At 50.1% G+C, this 21902-nt stretch overlaps 1 protein-coding gene across 11 annotated transcripts in view; it reads right to left on the bottom strand.

Moving 5' to 3' along the window:
* Positions 1 to 20418, bottom strand: part of LOC149363870 (uncharacterized) — a 234178-nt gene extending 213760 nt beyond the window's left edge. For 7 of the 11 annotated variants that reach the window (XM_089573838.1, XM_089573836.1, XM_089573844.1 and 4 more), the window contains exon 1: positions 19999 to 20418. The gene's annotated coding sequence lies outside the window, so the exon portion shown is untranslated. The remainder of the gene's footprint in view (positions 1 to 19998) is intronic. The other 4 variants (XM_089573848.1, XM_089573846.1, XM_089573847.1 and 1 more) reach the window with 2 other exon arrangements.
* Positions 20419 to 21902: the final 1484 nt, after the last annotated feature.

Below are 21902 nucleotides of genomic sequence, written 5' to 3'. Positions count from 1 at the left end.
TGCAGCTGTCACTACTGTATACCCTAATCGGCGCAAAAGACGAGGAACCCGTGATTTGAGCTATAACCAGACCGCAAAGGCGACGCACAAGAAATACGTCGATGCCCGTCGACTATACATGAAAAGTTACCGATCAATGCTAAGAAGTATACAGGCTGTTCGTTTCCCACTCCTCCTTGGCTTTCTGAACGAGGCAAGCCCACAGCGGAAAGTCATACAACCTTTCTATACAAACATACAGCTATGCGGTGTTTTTGCGTCTTTTCGTACAGCGAGCGGTTATCATTCACACATGCATTTGGAGCAACGCCGCGTCACATTACGAAAGCCGACAACAATGTGTATTTGGGCTAGCTGGTGCAGAATCGAAAACATATGATGAGAAAGACGCCTCTTCCTGTGTCCCTGCCTGCACGCTGTTCTCTCCGCATGTTCCCACTTTGCCGAATGTGTTTCGACCACCGAGTTTGCTCACCCGACTTCGAAACAATCACGTCTCGAATCAGAAAAGGCACTTGACATACAAAGCCGGGCTTTATCCTGTCAAGAATGGGGAACAGAGTCGTTAGCGGCGCAAAGCAGTGCTGGAGTGACGATATACATCGCACAACATGACCAACGGAACGAAAATCTATCAGTAGATGTCGCTTATGTTGCTTTGACGTGTGGTGCCGCCGCTTCCAGTCAACAAGGCTCTTAAACTGGACAGCGTCAAACTATTTCTAACACCAATGATATCAAATGGTTTGCACAACGTCACTCCGGCTGCCATATTGGCGGACCAGAAGCACGGCGGAAGCTGTCTGATACACCTACCCTAGCTACTCCAATCACCACCTGCCCCGTGGAAGCCTGACGTGGAAGCCTGATGCGTTGTCGTCCACCAATATGGAGCGCCAGAATTCCCGTTTGCGTGCCAGCGTACTCTCCAGTTTCTTAGCGTGGATATAAGCAGGCACGACTTTTCCAGAAACGCAAGAGCGCATCTGCAAAAACCCTTAAAGCGCCAATTTCCAAGAACGACTCATGAGCAACACCACCACTCCACACAACTAACCGTGCGGCAACCGCCCAGCACCATTTGCAAAGTAATTCCCTTAAAAAAATGGTCTGTAGACTCTCTATGGACTTCTTGTAGACTCTGTTGCTTTCCTACTGATATTTCCTTCTGTGTATTCATACTCAACGGACTGTCCATAGAAAAAAGTCTACTAAAAGTGTATGGCCACAAATCTATAGATTGAAACTAGACTGTCTATAGGATTGCTTTGTCTGTCCATAGACAGAAATGGACAGTCTATAGATTGTCTAAAGAAAATTTTTAAAGGTACATAGGCTCTTCGGCATTGCAGCCGTACGCTACTCCAGCACCATCAGGACATTCCTGCGAGGACATGTTAACCACGGCTGCAAGTGGGGGCGTCGCAGCGATCCCGTGCAAAGCGCTGTCTCTCGTCACCGTTCCTGGCACCACTCTTCGCTGATGCGATGGACTCACCGTCCAAAAAAGCCCGTAAACCTCCCGAGTCCCCACCCTCTTCCTCAGCAGCCTCTTACTCCTCTCCTTCTCTGGCATCTTCGCTGTTTCCCTTTACAACAGCGGCTAATCCTCCGGGGCCATTTCGACGCGTACGCAGGTAGGACACTCCACACGCGTGGTGCTCAGAGGGGGGACAGCCTTTTAGCCCAACGCAGAGCAGACTCTGCGGCGCGCAGCTCTCAGCGCACACAGAGAGAGGGAGAGAGAGAGAAAAAGAATGCCAAGCCACCATCGTCCCCTCCCATTGTGCGTCCCCCACCCCTAAGCCTTTCCTTTCCCAGAGCACGCAGGTCGTAGGTGCGCTGCTTGCGCGCGGCCATGCCTCTACCTAGCCATGTGCCTGCGTACCAGGCAGCGTTATTTATGGCGTTTAACCCCTGCGCCCCTCAAAGCACCCCACCCCTTTTGTTTGCTCCACCCGAGATGAGAAAGAAAAAAGAAAGAAAAAGCGCCTCTCCAGCACTTCTTCTAGGGAAGGCGCGCAAGAGGGCCCCCTCCACCTTTTCCTTGTAGATAGTTTCGTTCACTTTTTTTCCCCTTTACTTTCTGTCTTCGCCGTTGTGCACGACTCAACGAAACGCAGTGTTCGGCCACGGGGAGCCCTCGTCCCAATCCCGGGGACCCCGCGCAGCTTGTGTGCCTTCCGCGAACCATGCATGCACGGGAGCTTCTTGTGAGCAAGTAAGTACAGGCTCGCACTCGCTCGCAGGCGCGTTGACGGCACGCTTCGCTGGACGATTCGGAAATATGCACAGCGGCGCGAATTTCCAAACCGGCTCCCGAGGGCGTGGATGTCGGCGATGACGAACAGGCGCTGCGCGTATGGTCGTCGATCGCCGAAGCTACCGCAGGTGCACGCTCGGCATGGTCGACGTGCGTGTCACAGGAATCGCGGTTCCTTCTGGTAGAGGGGAGCGCCAAGTTTTCGGTGTGCGCAAAGCCACACAACGCAGCGTCAGAACCACAGCCGAACGCGAAACGCCGAGAATAAAATGCCCATGTGCTCTCTGCCCATGTGCCCATGTGTACGGAAAACTGCGCGCGAGAAAACTAGACACACGTAGACGAAACAGAAGATGCAACATACATGCATAGGCAGCGTCAAATAAAACGCGAACAAAATGAGTTGAAACCGGGAGAGCAAAACGCCGCGGTTTTAGATCAGAGATATAGTATACTAACCTCTTTATTTTTATTCTAGTGGTGCGAAGATTGCTGAACTCGGCTGTATTTCTTCTCCGGCAGCTAATACCTGCGTGTCATCGTATTGGGGTCTCAGTAATTCTGTCCGTGTTTCACTTGGCGCTGATGGTACGGGGTGACCCACTCTTAGGGTGAACACGCGAGTGTGCGGCAGCGCTGTTTGGGGCGCCAATGTGCCCGTTCTGGCCGCTCGTCGAAGCGAAGCAAACACCTCCAGCTCCTTCAGCGCTGCGCCTTTGCCACTTTGTTCCCGCGGCTGTAGCGCTCCGCCTGCGGCGTTCGGACACATGAGGTCATGAGGACACATGAGGTCATGAGGTCGCCTTGGTGCGACTGTTACCAAGGCGACTGTTACCCAGACGACTGTTACCCAGACGACTGTTACCCAGACGACTGTTACCCAAGCGGTTGCCATGCCGGTGTTACCTGAGCGGCCAATCTCGATTCACAAAAGCAGGACTACTACAAGGTTGAAGAGAAGACTTAATGCACACCCAACTTCAGACCTCGAGAACGTTCCATCTTACAGATATTCCCATCGAATACTACACGCAGATGTAAAACACATTCTCTTTGGAACGCCCGGAACAGATGCACAGAGCTCACGCTACCACTTCCACCGTCCTACCGAGTCCAGCGAACAATATGGCGGCGGCCAGGAGGAGGACGAATACTGGAAAGAGGTCGCAGAGTGGAACCACATAGAGTTGAACCTCGTTATAACGAAGTTGAAGGGGCACGGAGGTTACTTCTTTATAGTGCCAACTTCGTTATAGACCGTGTTGACCAAGCTCCACGCGGAACCGTCATTCCTTCTTTATATCCATTATTTCGTTGTAACAAAGCCCGACTGTTATACGAACCTGCAAGCAAGCAATTATGCCGGTCGGCAACTTAGGTAGGTGCGCTGCGGTGGTGCACGAACGACTTCATAAGCCTCAAAGCCAGCATCTCGAGGCACCAGGAGCAACGTAAGGACAACCACCGACTATCAAGACCTTGGGGACTAGGCGGGGAGGACCCTGTAGGTGCAGGAACGAGCGAGGGTACATCCTAAGGCTAGGGAGAACGAAGGGGAGCGGGCTCGAAGGTGTGTCGCTGCACACGTTTCTAGATTTAGACGACGACGCGTTATTAACACCTGCTTCGCTCGCTTCTCACGTCCATGCATATGCGCTGGTGGTAGTGGTATAGTATAGAAGCATAACTCGCCTCAAGGCCGCAGCTAAATCTGTGCGTCGATAAGGCGCGGAGGGAAAAACGCCACGGACTAGTCGCGGTTAATCATGCACAAGCACAGGCGCCAAGGCGACGCCGAAGTGAAGGAAGAAAGAAAAAAGAAAGAAACACTAGGCTGTTATTCACTGCCTCTTGTCGACGAAAGCAATGTCTTGTGCGATTACGCAAGTATATGCGCAGAGGGTACTTACGTAAAGGCATGTAATGAATTCCTTTTTTTAACATCCTTCTTGTAAACAATTACACACGCCTGCATTACAACACGCAAGGCTTGCTTGCGATACTTGAAAAAGATAAGCACTGACGAATGTAAAAAAAAAAAATGGTGAGGAAAGAAGCATTTCGTTCTTTGAATTCTATTTTGAAAAGAAAAAAAAAATGCGCACGGTACATAAGAAAGTTGGGGAGTGTTTCGTGCTACAGCGCTGGAAAAGTGTGGAGCTTAGAAATGTAAACGCCGAAACCAGACGCGGTCGTGCAGGATTCTTGCAAGCGACGCCGGTGACGTTACGTTGGCACTGCATCTTTGGTGATGGAATCGAGGCTTTCGTTCGTCTAGAAGTGGCTGACTAACCTCCTTTCGGACCACTTAGGAGTTTGCGTTGACAGTATTGCAGGTTGTGTGACGCTCATAGGACTGACAGTATCTAAAGTAGCGCATGCACTTTGTTTTTAACAAAAAAAAAAGGTAACCTTCGTCCACACATCTGTATAGCGTGTACAAAAAGTATATTATTCTGTCGCAATTGCCAAAAAAAAGTCTCCACACGCTAAACAAAAACCAAAAAATCGAAGCCAGCTCACACGGACAGTCTGTAGCCATGAAAAAAGCCACAACTTCGGGTTACTCTCTACTGTGTATTCGCAAAAAATAAGAAAGAGATACACTACTCAGCGCATATATTACTTATTTCCTTAGGTAGTGCGGATCTCCTCGTATTCCACTGTGTTGCTGCACCCTTCACTTGGTCGCGTAAAAAGGGGAACACAATACGGTGACGCAGTCGCATGTTCGAAAGTTTCAACAAGAGTTCTTCGCAGTGTGCCGTGTTAATCCGATTCTAACGCGCACCTTACCTCACGAAAATTGAACCTAAAAACGGCATGCGCGTTGCCGTCAGATACAAAACCGAAACTGAGCTAGGAGCAGCCCCAACGTCATTGCCACCTTAAGAAGGCGGCTAGGCCCATGGAGGAAAAAAAACTAAGGAGGGAGCATGACGTCACGCGGCCAGCGTTCGCAAGCCGAGTGTTTTGAAGTCGTTTTCTCCCTCAGTTTTTCGCTCTCCGAGCCGGTCCTTTGTGTTTTGATTCCGGTATGTTTTAGTGCGCGCGTATGCGCGACCCGCGGCGCGAGCGTCTACAGCAAGGAAGTTGATCTACAGTTAGTCTGCCGCGATAATCGGCGCATGCGCGCGCGCAGCGGGGCTAGACTTTACCGCACGCTATCACGTGGTGCGATCACGGGGGGACACACTCTCTTTTTTTTGCTACATCTTTACTTGTTAAGACTAGGCTTCAAGGTTGTCGCCGGACGCTCCCTCCTCAGTTTTTTTTCCTCCATGGCTAGGCCTCTTCGCGGAGGCAGTTGACATTTCGTTCAAGACGTTGGGCTCAACTAGGCCACTATGCTTTTTGATGTTTTCCGTCACGTGATTAATCGATCCTCACTTTAAGGTACGCCATCCTAGCTGCGGTTCAAGTGAAAAATCGCCTACGGCGTATACGACGGCGCGGAAGAGTACACACTGCGGTGTAGCCTTGGAATAAGCGAACAAAAAAAAAAAAGAACTGTCCGACAGTGACGAGAACTGACGCTAAAGCAGAAGTGAACTCTGCTTCCGGTTCCTGCAGAACTTCTGCATTTTTCCGCTTTTGCGAAAATGAAAAAATCCGTAGCGCGAATGCGTGGGCCGTGATGACGTGAGTGCATGCGAGCATCAATGGCTAACCACGCATTTCACTTGCGGGAAGCTATATGTCGCCTTGTTGAACGCGTTCAGACACTGGGCCGACCCAAGATAAGAAGGATTCCAAGCGCTACTTCTTTTTGGAAACATTCTTAAAGAAAGACAAAACCGAGCTGAAACCATTTTACTCCGCAAACGCGCGGTGGTCATCCATTTACACAGCTAAATACTGGTCGACCATGGCTTCTGTGGCTTTAATTATTCATATATTCACCTGACTGGGATGTCCGGCCAATACGTCAACGGTACCGAGAAAACAAAAAAATGCAAACGAGTCCTCTGGATCATTTCAGCAGCTTGTATGAGCGCAGTGGATGTTACAGTCCTTGCGTGACATAGAGCGATTTAAAATGAAAGGGAACCTGACCAAAAGAAAACTGCACCAAGTTTGCCAGGCCGGCGTGAATGAAATCCTTTGTACACATGCAACGGTAATGAAGTTGGATTCTCCAGAGGCAGCGTGAAAACAACAGGACAGAAGGAAGGAAACACGAAGCAAGGAAGAAAATAAAACCTGTGTGTGGAGACCTCAAGCAAAACAGCGTGCCGCATTGATTGAGGCCACTGCAAGAAATGTGACAAAACGTCAGAAAAAAAACGCCAGTCCAATCGTGTATGTTTTAAATCCGTGGTTCGTAAATCCACTGTGCCAAAAGACAAGGCAGGTCAGCTGATCTGAAGGTGACAGCACAATCAACACAAAAACAAACAATTACTGCGCCACAAAAATGTTCAGGTACAGAATGACTAATAGAGACAGACTGACATTGACATCCTGCAACGCTGTATTATGTGGACTAAAATTTTAATGCCGCTTAATATTACATAAGCCGCTTAATATTACTTAACATTACATCTTCACAATGCAGCGGGTAGCATGCCCCGAATGGTGCGGATAAAGAAAACGAAATTTACGACTTGGTGACGCTTAATCTCACTCTAAATCTGGCAAGCTGTCCAAGACTGTATGTCCCACAGATGTGCCGGTGCGGTGTGACAAGTTCAACGAGTAGTCACTTCCAACGCTCAACGGTTTGCGGAAAGAATGAAAACTTAAGTGCGTCACCGTGGAACTTGTATTCCCATAAAAGTATAAATAACATTATTGTTAGTGCACCGCCTTTACTCACTTTTTACTTCCATATACGCGTATTCGTGTTCAGAGTGCAGAATAAAGGACGGCTACACTCTCGCTACAGTAAAAAAAATAAAAAAAAACGCGCGCCAGCTCTTCCAGCTCGTCATCTTGCTGAGCTGCTGTTGCATTTTTGTTCAGTGCTGATATTCAAGAATACATGGTTACGGGGCTCGCGTTGCAATCTCTGGCGCGTATACGGTGCCTTCGGCGCATGTTTCAAAGAACTTCGCAAGAGATGCCTGTACACACCTTCACATACTCATGCGCCGGAATTATCGCAGCCCACCTGCACGTTAAACCCCGATAAACCATAAACCTAACTTTCACCTACACAAGTGAAGTTTTGAAACGCCGGTCGACGACGAAAGCTACGTTCTTTGTCACTGGCGCGTCCGGGCGACTTCTGCACGCGACGCGGCACTGTAGTGAGCGGATTCACACAATGGGGACCAAGTCAAAGAATACAGTGAAACAGCGCAACATGGTGGGCGCCCCCTTTCGTGTCTGTCGCCCCGTAACCAATGTGCGTGCTCTGCGCGGTCCTCGTCATATGCAGCGGATTAGACCACTATTTCACAGGACACTGAACTTCGCCCGATCGCCTTGACAGCGAAGCGAGATGGCGCTTGAAACGTATCATTCTCAAAACACGAACGCAGGACATTTCCCTGTTTTCCGTCAGCTATGCGTCGCTAAAGTGTCACTGAAGCCAAGTCGATCTGGGCAAAAATAGATTCAGTGGCTCTTACTGGTTGTGTCGATGTTTCGTCCGGCAGCACAAGAGGCATTTATTTGCCCAGAAGATAGGATTAAAATTTTTCACGCCACTGGATTCAAACTGCTGACGTCCGTACCAGAAAAGACTCCGTGATCGCCGTCTGCAAATAAAACGGCGGTGTTTGCATAGCCTCTGGGATCCGAGAAAAAAAGCTGTCTAGACGCACTGCAGCTTGCTTACGAAAACAGCCGGGGGTGGAGCCACCTGTATTCATTTTTTTCTTCTGCTACCTTTTCCAGCTTACAAATGATCAGCTTTCAGTAAACGTAGCGTCCTTGTCATTAGAACGCCGTAACACATCGACGCAGGCCAGCTTCAATGACCGCACGTCCTCAGTGTCCCTTCGAGGCTCCCTGTCGCAAGAGTTCGTTGCCATCGATGAGATAAGCATCGGCCCGAGCAACACTCCACGCTGTCCGCGCTCAGCGGCTTAATGAACGCAGTGATGCGCGACCGCCAACTGTGTGGCGATAAGCGCATTAACACTCTCCCTCAAGATGCGGCGGCGTCACGGCCAAGCAACGCTGTATACACTTGCAGCCACGGTTGCCGTGTGTATATATACGCTCGTTACACCCCGCACATCCGCTGTCACTAAGCGTGCTTCGCATGAGCGCGTTTAATACGCGTATCATTTTTTTTTTCTTTAATTCATTAAACAGTCTTAAATATCACAACTGCAACTTCTCACACAAGGCAGTTTTCGGCGTACTTAAGTGCGGCGAGTACGACAGGAGTAAATGAGGGTGCACGACTGCAGTCTGATCGAGAACAGCGTTCCGTTACGCCAACGTTTGCTTACGCTGCAGTCAGCCTGCCAAGAAAACCGCACGGAACGCATTTGCCGTTCGCCAGTTAACAAAGATGCGAAACCCCAGGATTCACACATCGCTGCTCGTATAGCGCTCAGGTCACCTTTACGTTAGCAACAATGACGTGGCTCAAAGTATAAGTGTTCAATAAACAATGCTTTTTTTTTTTTTCAGAGGCCCGTTCTAGAGCATTTGAACACACCAAACACAAAGAAAAGCACGAAAAGTTAGTCTACGATACAGATATAAGAACACTGAGTGAAAAATTATATAAAGAACGAACGCTGAGAGAAGTGTGGTGCTCACAAATAAAGGTTGAGTATGTCCCTGTGCGCGACATTGTAACAACACCTATGCGTTGAAAATCAAGACGATCTAAGATGGATGGTAATGGATGGACGGTTCGCTCGAGTGAAAGTTCGTTCTCGAATGAAACGGGCGCGCTTGCGGTTTACTCTGTTGACCCGAAGTAAATATCAAACATCCAAATGGTTTTCGAAAGTGCTTGCTTTCCCAATCGTGAAAACTCCGAGCATGCACAGTGCACATACCGCATTTAATACTGACATTTAATATTGGAATTCAAAACAAAACACTCGTCGCGACTCCAAAACCATATGCCGCCCCACGAAACGCGACTGTTGTATGCCCTTACAAAAAAAGTTTTAGGCAGTCTATAGAGTGTCTATAGACTTCTGTCTATAAAGTCTATAGACAGTCTATAGTAAAATTTTAGAGAACAATCAATAGGCAGTACAAAGGCCATAGACAGTCTAGAGACAATCTATAGATTTATGGCCATACACTTTTAGTAGAATTTTGTCAATAGACAGTCTATGGACTATGAACAGACAAAAAGCAACATCTATAGGAAGTCAATAGAGTCAATAAGAAGTCTATAGACTGTCTATAGACCATTTTTATAAGGGTACGGCTGAGGAATATATACTGCTCGGGCTGGCAGCCAGCTGCCGCAGCCTTACCGACATAAAAGCACAAATGGCATACCGTAGATTCGCAAGCGAATGTGCATAGATTAGCGAACCCAGCCCAGTTTCGAAATTCAAGTGTCCGCCCGCAGTTCGGCGGATGAAGACTGCTGCGCGTCTGCCGAAATGACGCGTTCTAATCGGAGGCAGTGCTCGAATGCTGTTCAGAACGTTCGCTGTACTGAAAGTCGCAGTGTGGTGAAATTTGTTCAAAATAAAGACGGCAGAGTTTGCACAACGTCGTTTACGCGAAAACTTCGTTGACAAGACTTCGCGCAAGTGGTGCATTTCGCTGCGTAGCGATATCACGCACATCGCTTCCCGCTACTAGAGAGAATTTCGTAAAAGCAAGTCGAGACGAAATAGCTCGGTGGTACAACGCGTACGACGTACACGCGACAGCACTGCGAAACGTCTCACCGTCAGCAGTCGGCACTGCAGCCTGGAGAATGCTTTCTGAGTATAGGGGAATTAGACATGGGCTCTTTGTTTGTTTGTTTTCTGCATTAAATAAACGAACTCCACCTGGGACAAAGATGTCAAAAGAGGGAATCAATCAGATTCAATACAGGTCACCCAGGTCAACCGTTGCTCTGTTGCGCGCACTTCCCACGAAGAAAGAGTCAGTAAGTTGAAAAAAAATAAGTGCCACGCAGAAGACACCTTGAACACAGTGTATACCGTGTCAAAACTCTTGTCAAACAACACCCAAAACGGTTCACTATCGAAACCTCACGTTCAACCTATACAGAGCGACGCAGATTTTAGGCCACGGCAAAACGAGAGCACAGACACGTGGTAATTCGACGCGCGCACGCGCAAGGCATGACCTTTGCTTTATCCACTGGACGCGTTTTCGATTCGACGTATAGGTAGAGGCCTCAACCGCTTCACACCGTCTTGCAACGACTTCGAATGCACTGCATCTATCTCGCAGCTTCGCGTTTGCAATCTTTACACAGCGAGAACAAATAGCAGCGTCTTCACGAAGCATCCCCAAATATGCACTGGACGCGAGGAGTACACTTCGGTCAGCGCATTTTCCGAAATGCTAGACACGTTTGCAACAGCAAGAACTCAGCAGTTCTTTCTGGTTACTGACAGACAGCCAGATTTAGGGCTCGCGCTGCATTGGTAGCAATGGAAGCCGCGAACAAAACTTTGGAGTCGAATTACGACAACTGCTCGAAAGCAAGTCCGTTCTCGAATGCCTGCCTTTCCCGGTTCACTGCATTCAAAATTTCGGACAGCTGACACTTAGAACAAATAAATAAATAAATAACAAAAAAATAAAAGGACTAGGAAGAAACTGTGTACCAAACCGAAGCTTATTTCCCCGCAGACTTTATCGCGGCTTTTCCCAAACCCCTTGTTCGCCGCCTCCGCACAACTTCTTGGACACACACTCAAACAGCAACAGCCCACAGCCGACGGTCAGCCTGCCTCTCTAATTGCCGCTGACGCCTTCGCCGCTTCCAGAAATTATTCTTTCGTTGCTCTTCCTACGCGTCCGTCATACACGCGGCTCTTCGCTGTCTGACGCTTCAAATCCAATTCCTCTTTTTTTTCTTTAGGCTAACCAATGCCTGATGGGATCGAAGTTTCCAAGCAAGCAAGCAAGCTGCTCCGCATTCGCAGTGACAGGACGAAGACCGGAGCGCGTCGATGACAGGCGTGACCGCGAGAACGCCGGCGACTGGCCCGGGTCGGGCCGACCACGACCTCTCCAAGACGTCGGCGGGTTCAAAGGCACGCCGTCGCTAGCGGCAGGCAGGTTCGGCCGATGGCGACTGGTAGCACGGTGGGCTTGGTGATGAATGCGGCCGTCACGGACAGGACCGCGGTGGTTTTGAGAGTGCGGGGCTCCTAGGCGAGTTTACAGTGCAGTCTAATACAGTGTATGTGTGCCGGTGGGGTGGCCGCTGGCTGCGTCCTCGTGGCGTTCGAAGTGCTGCCAGAAGCCGAGCCGAGTCTTTCACGAATGCGAGGAGGTGGAGCGAAAAGACGGCTCAGAAGAAAGCTGCAGCATCGGCAGTGTCTGCTCCAGTTCGGAGGACTTCCCACGCGATTCCGCGTCCCTGCTGCCAACAGCGGAACGGAGTCCCAATGGGCACTAAAGCTCCCTTGGATGTCCTGGGGACGTGTGGGACGTCCTACGGACGTTCAATGAACGTCCAGTGGAGTTTCAGCGCCCGTTGGGAGTGATTCACAAGACAAGAACAGAGAATCAAAGCACACAGCTGACTTTTCAACCAACGTTTGTTGAAGAGCGTTTCCTTCGGGTATAGTTGGCCGCTAGTCAGCAATGCTCTGCGTGGCTTCTTTTCTGTCTTGCCGATAGTGCCACCGCTGTCCTGTTGGAAACGTGAATCACTACCGACCCGAAGAGTGCCGATATACGCATGAGACGCTCCGCGACTGGCAGCTCTAACGGGAGCAAAACTTTCAACCTTATTACAACTACGCAGCCACAAATTCAGCCCGCTCGGTACACCACAAAAAACCTCGCGGTCGGGGAAATACTCGGGCGGATAAGGGATCGCACCCGGAGCCATAGGGTGAATAGAACAGTGGCTCTACCTACTCGACTATAAGCCAGGCCGGCTAGAAGGCAGCTATTCCCAAGTGAGAATCGACAACTGTAAACGCATCGGTACAGTGAATGATCCAAGTCGAGTTTTGCGGGGACTCAGAAGCCCGTGAAATTAGACGTCCGGGGTAAAAAGTGTCTCGCTACTCCACTGCAACCGTCTCTTCACCTTTTTGCCCACTACTTTACTTTATATCAGTGGGGGCACAGTCACAACTACTGCACTTGTATTAATGCACGATGCACAATCCTGCGCTAGTTAGTCGTGAAGAACTTAATCAACGAGTCATTTTTCAGATCCGCAAGTGAAGCGCATCAAGTAAAAACCTCAATATTGAAGGCAATGGTTCATATTTATGATATGTAGCAAAATCTTTCTTTTAAAGTGTTTCCATCGATCGCATCGAACAGTTAAGACTGCCATAAAAAAAAAAAACAATGGGAAATGACGATAGCAGAAACGTTGATAAAAAAAAAATGCAAGACTGTCGCCGGGAGATCTGCGGATATATTGGATGTTAAACTGATATCTTACATTACCTGAAAAAAATTGCGTTCATAAACTGTTTCCCGCTCAAAAATAACTTTGCCTAAAATTGTTGGGTATGCTTCTCTTTATTCTGCGCAAAAATAATTTTAATGACATAACCGCTAGAAGCAAAGAACCACTTCCGATGGTGGGTTATCTAAACATTCAAATATCTTGTTCAGGTATGTTTTTACAAACATTTAGTCACCTCCTCAACACGCTCCAAATATGGTTCGAATGCATGACTTTAGGCCAAATTTGTATACAATAATACAGAGCACCTCGTAAATGCGCGACGTGAAAGCAACGTTACAATAGCAACGTAAAGCATGGAGGGGCCGATTTCGTGAAAGCCATAACATGCACACATACAGCAGCTGTCGAGCGACTCAACAAAGAGGAATTCAAATATATATAATAGAGAGAGAAGGTGCATGTAACACATCTCCCGAGCCATGCACTCGTAGTTAGCACTCCGGAAAGGACGAATATTTTCGCAAGCATGTAGTACGTTGTCAGTATGGGAAATACCTCTTAGAAACAGATTCCACTCGCTCGCTGAAGAAACCGAGGTGAGCAATTGTCCGCGCCTGCGCAGACAAGCCAGCAAATTCGCCACAGACTTAACCGCTCCAACAGCTATATAGACTTTTTTTTTTCGGCCTCATAATGCAGCCACATGCGTGGGAGAGCGCAGGTTTGAAAGGTGCGGTTAGTTTACCGACTAACGCCCCTTTGTTTGTAATTACGTTCATTCCAGGAGATGTATTAAGAAAGCTAGAAGACATCATATATATTTTATGCGAGAATTTAACCGTAACAGCAATTTCCGTTTCCTTTCAGAGATTCTTGCTCGTACGATTTCGCTATAATACCGCAGCCAGAAGTGAACTTTATAAATGCAAGGGCATCATACGATGACGCCCTCGAAGAAACAGCGCGCATGCGCACTCGGTGCGGCGGGTCAGGTCTGCCGCTTGCTGTCAGGTCGCGCCCTGCTCGTCGTCGTGCAATCTTTGCGTGTCTTTTGGCTTCACAATGAGGGTGGAGGTATTTGGTGACGGCAAGCACTTGCGACGCCGCTGCATGCCCGGCGTTCGCGGAGACAGGTGCGATGTAAGTGCGAAAGGTTTGCGGCCTCTAGAATGCGCAAAGGCGGACCGTGTATCAGCCGGACCATTGCTGCACGAAAAATACCCTTACTTCCCAAGTCTTTATATAGCTGTTCTTGTTGTACACACTGTGTATTGCATGTTCCTTGTTGCGTTCAGTGCACTCCGTAGGAGCAACAATATGGGTGTTGTAGACTGAACAGCACCGCAGTTTTGAAATTCCGTTCGGAAGGCACCGAGTATTTTACGAAACCTGAAGGGAAGACAGCACGAAGTTCAGGTCTTGCGGAGGCGGCAACCATGCAAGATGCCACGTGCGACCCAGTTTCCGGACGCAGCAAGCGGCGAGGTTCGAATGCCACCTGAATTGAACTGATTTCAAAATCATTCCTTATACCCTTATACTGTGGACTGCCGTTTAATTCGGACTCGCTTAATTGAAATTTCCGGTGTATTCGAACAGCGACTTGATGCCGTCAACGGTCACGTGCATTACGGAGAGCTCCACCGCGTTGCCTTAAGAAAACTGCGCATATTTTGATCAATATTTTCGGTTCCCTTCGCGTCCGAATGATAGAAATTAGTCTCTCATGGGACAGGGACACTTTGTTGACACCGCACGACAACGAGCATCATTCAAACATGCCCGTAATAACTTGAAGTCCATGGTTTCGAGACCACGCTATAGGCCGACGGCGGGTCGCAGCATGGTCATCCTTGCGGTCAGTAAAGTTGCCAGCAATGTTTGCAGAAAAGAACAACAGTTTTGAGAAGGTACTCCGACCAATGCGCACGCCGCATCGACGAAGCACTCAGCGCACGCAAAACTGAATAATTACATTGTGAACGCGCCATCGATCGCTTCGCTGGGTAAGGAAATTGTATCTCGAAAAATTCCCCGAGTGTCGCAACTTGACCTTTCCACTTGTTTTGTTCACGTCGCCTTTGTTTATTTGTTTCTTCCTCCGCGTATACACTGCACCGTTCTCAGAATACAGAAGACAGCTGTAAGCACCATGGCTGCCGACATCACCCGTGTAGTCATTTTCCCTCCGTCCTGTTCGAGGTCAGTTGTCTTGTATAGTGATCTCCAAATGTACTACAGTTTGGCGACAAATGTTGTTCGGTAGCCAGACGCCATTTTGTTTCTCATGGACTGCGCGTAAAACTCTAGTATGGGCAGGAACCTGGCAAATTTCTACCTGCAATAACAGTCAGTACTTGGAACTTGTACTGGACGATCTCTTGGTTCGTACAACCACAAACGAGGCATTTTGAAACAATAGCGGGGCGCCGACAAATTGAGCCCTAAAAGGTCCAAACGCCCGAGCTTTCAGAACGTGGCCTACATTTCTAAAACAATACATAGCAGGAGCCAACGTAATTTTTTGTTCGACACTGAACTAACGATACAAGTGACATACGCACAGTTGACTCTGACTGTATAAAAGCTATTGTCGAACACTGAGTCTCCACGTGATGCACGTGCAACTCCAAGACCTCTGAACCTTCTTCAATTGTTGCCCGTACGTTCAAACATCGCTTCGTACTGCAGACGCTAAGCGGGTATTCGTGCCACCGACCTTGCATTAAACGTAATTCCCGCAGTCAACTGCATACTACAGTCAACTACAGTCATACTACAGTCAACAACTGTCCTCTCAGTGCTGCCATCATCACTCGTGAATGTTGTCGCGTAAATGTTGCAAATGGGTCCGAGAAGACCAACACTCCGGCAAACAGAGTGAATATTAAATGTTTAGCCTCAAAAGGTGCGAAACGCTCGCACTGACGATACTAATCCTATCACCAAAGCTGCCGCGGAAACGTGAGAGAGACGAAAAATAACTGCTTTTAAACTCCTACACAAGCGCACAGAGCGTCCGACAAGCGCATGGTGAGGCGTCCCACGCGATGACAGCGCAGACTGCATGAGGCGCGAGGTGTTCATGTTCATCCGATCACGACGAAGAACCACGTACAGTTACCACGTGATCACGGGTAACCGCGCGCCTCACCGAAGACGAGAAGTGTAACGCGAGACACTCGCGGCGGGCGGAGACGCGGAATGTGAGCGGACGTGCGCGTTGGCAACGAGAACGCGGAAGATACAACTCTTTGTGTAAACAATTCTGGAAGAAAAGAGGCGGTAATGCTGATATTCTCGACAACAAATTGGTTACAATTATATGCTGCGCACGGGCGCGCGCCATGTTCATCAACGGCATCCTGGAATCGCCTTCGCACATAACACCGCAGTTTCAGTCAGCCAAGGTCAAAATCAAGAGCTTTTACAAGAAAATAACTTCAGATGGATGGATGGATGATAATGGCTTTACCCTTTGTACCGGGCGGTAGCTTTCGCCACCTAGCCTATACTTCCCCCATTGTTAATTTATTTTCCCTTTCTTTCCCTTTCGCTCTTACAATGTCTAATCTGTCTATCCTTTTCCCCTCGAAATTCACCCCTCCCCATAGATGGCCATAACATCTCTTTATGATGTCTACCGTACACTTTTGCACCTATTAAAATCATTAAAATCTTCAATGTTTCCCCTTTTTTTTAGCAATCTGCGCAACAGCACTTCTACCCCCCCCCCCCCCCCAACACACACACACACACACCTTTCCGCATAATGCTTTGAGTCGCTTCAGGCTTTTCTTAATGAATCTGTATAGAACTGGAGGCTCCGGATCAGTCTCGGAATACCAGCGTCTTTGCATTTTCGTCCTCCTCGAAATGCGGCTAGTAAAACTATTACTACTATCGGACACATGACATCGAGCTCAGCAAGCAAAAGTATGAGCCACCGAGTCACGACGGCAGTTTTGTCCAGTCCGTGGGCGATGCGCATGTCTGCGCGCATGAAGTCGAAAGCTTCCGTTTAGAATCCAACTTAGATCAGAAAGTGAGACAGTTCGGCGCCAAATATTATACTCAATACAACACACGCGCAAAGAGCCACATGTATAATCAATACAATCTATAATATAATCCATTTTCTGACTTCTGCGCAAGGCAGGTTTGCGACGGCGAGGTTCAACCACTAAATCTCCTCAACGCCCTAATCGCCGAAACCGCAAGAATACATTACATAGCTTTCCCACTGACACTAAAAAGCATCAAACTCCCTCATGGCGATACCACTGAAAGGCGCGGACTGCACCTAAATGACCGTCGAGACAACCGATTCTCCAGGCGCAAAGGAAATCTTGCTTTGATAGGAAGCACACATCAATGACCCTCTCAAAAGCTGCGGTTACGCACACAGAAAGATGAAGTCAGTCGCACTGACCGTCGTGTTCTCTACATAAACTGAGAACAGCACCTCAAAAACACCTTATCGCAGGTGTAGTACTTCAGTAGGTGCCACGCAAGCAGGAGCGATTCCATTCACGGCGCTCAGGCAGACTGTCAAGTCCGCCAAAAATCGCGCCAACACGCAACCCGTGCGTTACGGAACACGCACAATGTTCAACAAATACAGATGCAGAGTAAAAAAAAAAAGTACCTTTATTCGCAAACAGCTTATTGGGGAGGAATACAAAACGCTGTGCGCCATGCATCACGCTTGTAATAAAGGTGGCATTCCTAATGGCTTTCTTTTTATGAGCACACGCTGGATACACAGCACTGCACGTGTTGAAGCCGAAGCACGGGCTGTCCTTCCGCACAATTGCACAAATGAACCACAACATATGGAGGCGGTGGCCTGTCAGTCCAAGTAACGCAATTTATTTCTTGACGCGCACCGTACAACTACTAACCGACCGGCGAAAAAGCTAGAGGTAAAGATGCATCACGTTGGAAGATACAGAAGTTTGCATAAGGTCAATTATTACTACACGGGAAAAGGGGAAAACCGAGAAAGCTAACCTTACTGAAGTAGTAGAGGGGAGAAAAACCGCCAACATGACGAGCACAAACAACGAAATCAATAAGACGGAACTTAATTTGAGACTAACACAACATTCTTACGCTATGCTAAAAATGGAAGATGAAGTTCAACACAAGCGGTGCACAAAACTGAACAGAATTCGTCGACGCCCTCAAAAAGAGACACAAAAAGGGGTACGTCATAAATTGGGAGGTTCGATCTCGGGACGAACTCCTGGCAGCTTCACGACACAAACCGAACGTCCTCGACACATGCACCGGGCACAAAAATTCGAAAACAAAAAATACAACCTGCTTGAACGCGGCCACACAAACAGCGAAGAACTGTGCATCCTTCGCAAAACGAGCTCGGGATGAGATATCCACCTAGCTGAAGCCAAACCCCGACCACGGCAAGCAATCGATCGCCGAATGCGCCGCACGCCCTCGTGGAAATCCTGCCGGCGGCAATGCAGCACTAGGCGACACGCACACACGTCCGTTCCAAATAACGCGGCATGGCGGACAGCAGCGTCGGCAGCAGGCGCAATCCATCTCTGAAACCGACTCGAACTGCAGCTGGGTACCACCGCTTCGACGGCGTACGCACGAAGAGGCAGGACACAGCGCTTCCCGGCTTCCACAACCAGACGGATGCGAGACTTGACAAGACTGGCTGTTTTCGTCCCGTCATGCAGCGCGCGCCGGCGACAGAGGAGGAGAGAGAAAGTAAGGGCGGACCGGGCGCCGCCGGCGGTTGCGCCCAGCTAGGCCTCGCTCTAATCTCGCGCCCTCCCCGCTCGCGTCCCCCCCACCCCCCCTCCGGTGAGCCTCCTGGGAACTGAGCACATCGGCACTGGACAGGCCTCCGCCGATACCCAGCAGGAGGAAAACTACTGACACTCGTTGGCAGCAGCGCAGGGGGGTGCGGCCGCGAGAAGAATCAAAAGAAAAAGATAAAGCAACGACGGTGGGTGGAACACATCCGGAGCGGGGATTTGCGAAGACTGCCGGCTGCTGTCAGCTTGTCGTCCCCCACCCTGTCCGCTCCCCTCTTTTCAGGCCCCGGCTCCCGGAAGGACGCATGCAGATAGCCCCCCCCCCCTGCAACAAACAGGCAAGGAGGAGAAGGAGACGCAGGAGGACAGCTGAGAAACAAGGGGGGGATGGGGGGGGGGGGGGGGGGGTGATGAGACGCGCGATGGTCGTGACGGCTAAACTCCGGAGGGAGTAGATACGACCAGGCCCGGCGGCGTAGGGCCGTTTGGAAAGAAAGCAGGGCGCGAAGAAAGTTCTCCTATGGCTACACGGTGCAGTGGCTGCATGCCTTATTTTGACCGTACCGCAAAACTACAAGTAGCGCGAGGGTTCGTCGATAAAGTTCAGCCGCGACTCGCCGGCAGCCACGCGGGAAAACGGCAACGCTGCGCAGTCGACAGCCAGGGCAGCAACAGCGGCAGCCATTCTAGCAGACGACAGCCGAAAGGGGCGTCTGCGTCGCCATGGCAACCGGGGCAAGTTCGGCAGCGCGCCCTCTCGGTCATTTTGGTTGGCTCGCCCCACTGGACACTTTTTTTTTTTTTTTTTTGCTATGGCAGTATTTTTCTTCCTACAACAGAGGTTATTTAACAGCGGGGATTCTCCCCTTTTCTGTGTAGGTTTTATGCAACGAACGACGCCTCCTCGCACTCTCCGCCGCGGTCGATGCGAGCGGTCGCCCGCTGCGACTATTTTCATCGCTCCGCCGACGATGTCGCTGTTGTGTTTGCTTCGCTGACGTTCTCTCCCGCTCCCCTTACCCTTCAGTATGGAAATTATGATTGGGGCCGCGGGTCGCTTCGTTCTTTCGATGTCGCGTAATTATTATGCGCGACGACGGGCAGCGAGCCGCGACTGCGGGGCCCCCACGAGCAAGAACACAACAGAAAAGTTTGAAGGAAACTCCAGCCTTCAACAACCTGCGGAAGCTAGCGCATGCCGGTTTACCACGGACGCAACAGTAGGATAAAATTTTGCCTACCACAACGACGGTGCACAGCCTACACGCAGGTCGTGACCTACGCACGCCGTACGAATATTACAGAGTCGAAATTAAGCTCCACGAATTGAGCTCAGTGGTGCACAGAAGAAGCAGGGAGACATCGGCACCGCAGTAAGAGCGCTAGAAAAGCGCTGGCGCGAATTCAGGCTGCAATAACACGGCACGACGAAAACTACTCACCGAAACGGTGGTGCGAGATCCTAGAGTCGCCGTTAGATCCAAGGGGTCGAGCCGTCGTGGATGTGTCGTGCCAGTTATCCAAAGAGAGTGCGTCGTAGCAGGTTATCACACACCGTGTTCGCGCACTTCACTGGTGCAATAGAGCGCCGAGGCGGTTTTCGCGACACGCACGGCACGGGATGTCGACGATCCACGCTCAGCAACGTCGGCGGCCCTCGACGCACCCCCAGAAAAACGCAAGAACCTCTTTCCTTCTTCAGCGCCCGGCTGGCCAACTTTCTGCGACAAAAAATCTGCGTTTCCATTGGTCGCTCAAGCACGTGACGTCACGCACAGCTTGTGGGATCCCAAGATAATTGGTCCCGCCTTCCACAGCAGCTCGGGAACACGGCCTGGGCGGCCCAAATTCAAGCCAATGAAGGCAGCGGCTATGCGCTCGCTCTGGCTCTCTCCCATTGGCTCGGGTAGCGCCTGGCGCCGCGCATGCGTGGTCAGGAGGAGGCCGTCTCTGGTCGAGTCCATTGCGAGGCGCCGCGGGGGTGGCGGGGTAGAGAGGCCGCGTCGTCTGCTTGTGTTTGCTTCGAAAGCTGCTGTGGCGTGGCCTTTGGAAAACTGCCTCGCCGGAGCTGTCGCGCTCTCAGGGGCGGCCATTTGCCACGCCATTACTTCTGCGCTCGTTCTTTGTGCTTTCGCTCTTTTCGGCTGCTCGCCCTTACCGCAAGGCGTGCGCGTGAGGACTGAAGTAGCGCCGCTGGCACATAATGAGCGCCCCCGGGTCAGGCCGCTCTTGGCACGAATGTGACGTCGGCGTGCTCGGCGCGGGCTACGTGCGCGCCTGCCCAGACGCCACGACGCCCGTAGGCCTAGCCCTCTTTACCTCGTCTCCGCAGTAGTTCTGCACGTGCGCGCGCACTCTGCGAGTCGACTCAGCGCTGGGTTTATTTTTGCGGCCGTCTGTGCCATATCGGCTTACCGTTTATTTTGAGGCCTCCGCTTGGGGGGCCTTGTGGGAGGCCGCGCAGCGAGTTCCACGGAAGCTTTTGAGAACGAGGAAAGAAGCTCGAAATCGCGCACTAGTTGGCACTGCATTCGTTCAGGAGACGTTCATTCAGTAGAGCTGCAGTGGAAAGTTGCCAGGGTCACTAAGCTGAATGAACGACTCAGAACATGGCGAAGAGGAGTTAGGTTGCCTATTGACGTGGAACGTGAGATGCAAGAACGGAATCGGGCTTTCGTGTGCGCAGCTGCCGTGCCGAGGTGCCGAGGTCTTGCTTCGCTCAGGACTGAAGGCCTCGTCTTCGACACGAATGCTCCCTGCTACAGCAGTTCTTTTTTTTTTTTTAATTTCCCGAGCACGGCGTAGAAAGTTCAACTGGCTTAGCAATGAGTTACGACATCGTGAAGGCGTCCTTTATTTAATGGCACACACGCTTTTTTTCTCTCTCTCTTGATGCGAATGTCGAAGCAGAACCTTTTATAAAACTGCTAATGGGTATACTTGAAAGAAGCCCCGCCCAAGATGCAGCCAAGTAGAGGGCCTACTCAAAACGATAGAAAAAGAAAAAACATTTGTGAACAAGGCAGCTTTTTTCAGTTTGTTAACACAGGCCGTATACGGCCTGTGTTAACAATAACGGCCTGTGTTAACGGCCTGCGTGCTTATAAGCACACTTGAAATGTCATCCAATGGAAGTAGGCAGTTACCTCCGAATTTCGTCTGCTCGACTGTACTCTCTGACAAGACAGCACGCCGTCAAACGACAGATGACTAAAGCTAGCTATCGCACGCAATGCGCAGTTCGTATCCCTGCAGCTTTGGGAAGATCCTTTCCCGTCCACCACAGTACGTCTAGCCAGACAAAACCCAAGAACACAGCAGCGAATACCCACCAAAGGAGGCCCTC

Source organism: Amblyomma mixtum, chromosome 2 (assembly GCF_055824585.1).
Source record: "Amblyomma mixtum isolate Tamu chromosome 2, ASM5582458v1, whole genome shotgun sequence".
NCBI lineage: Eukaryota > Metazoa > Arthropoda > Arachnida > Ixodida > Ixodidae > Amblyomma > Amblyomma mixtum.
This window is presented reverse-complemented; position numbering and strand designations above follow the sequence as displayed.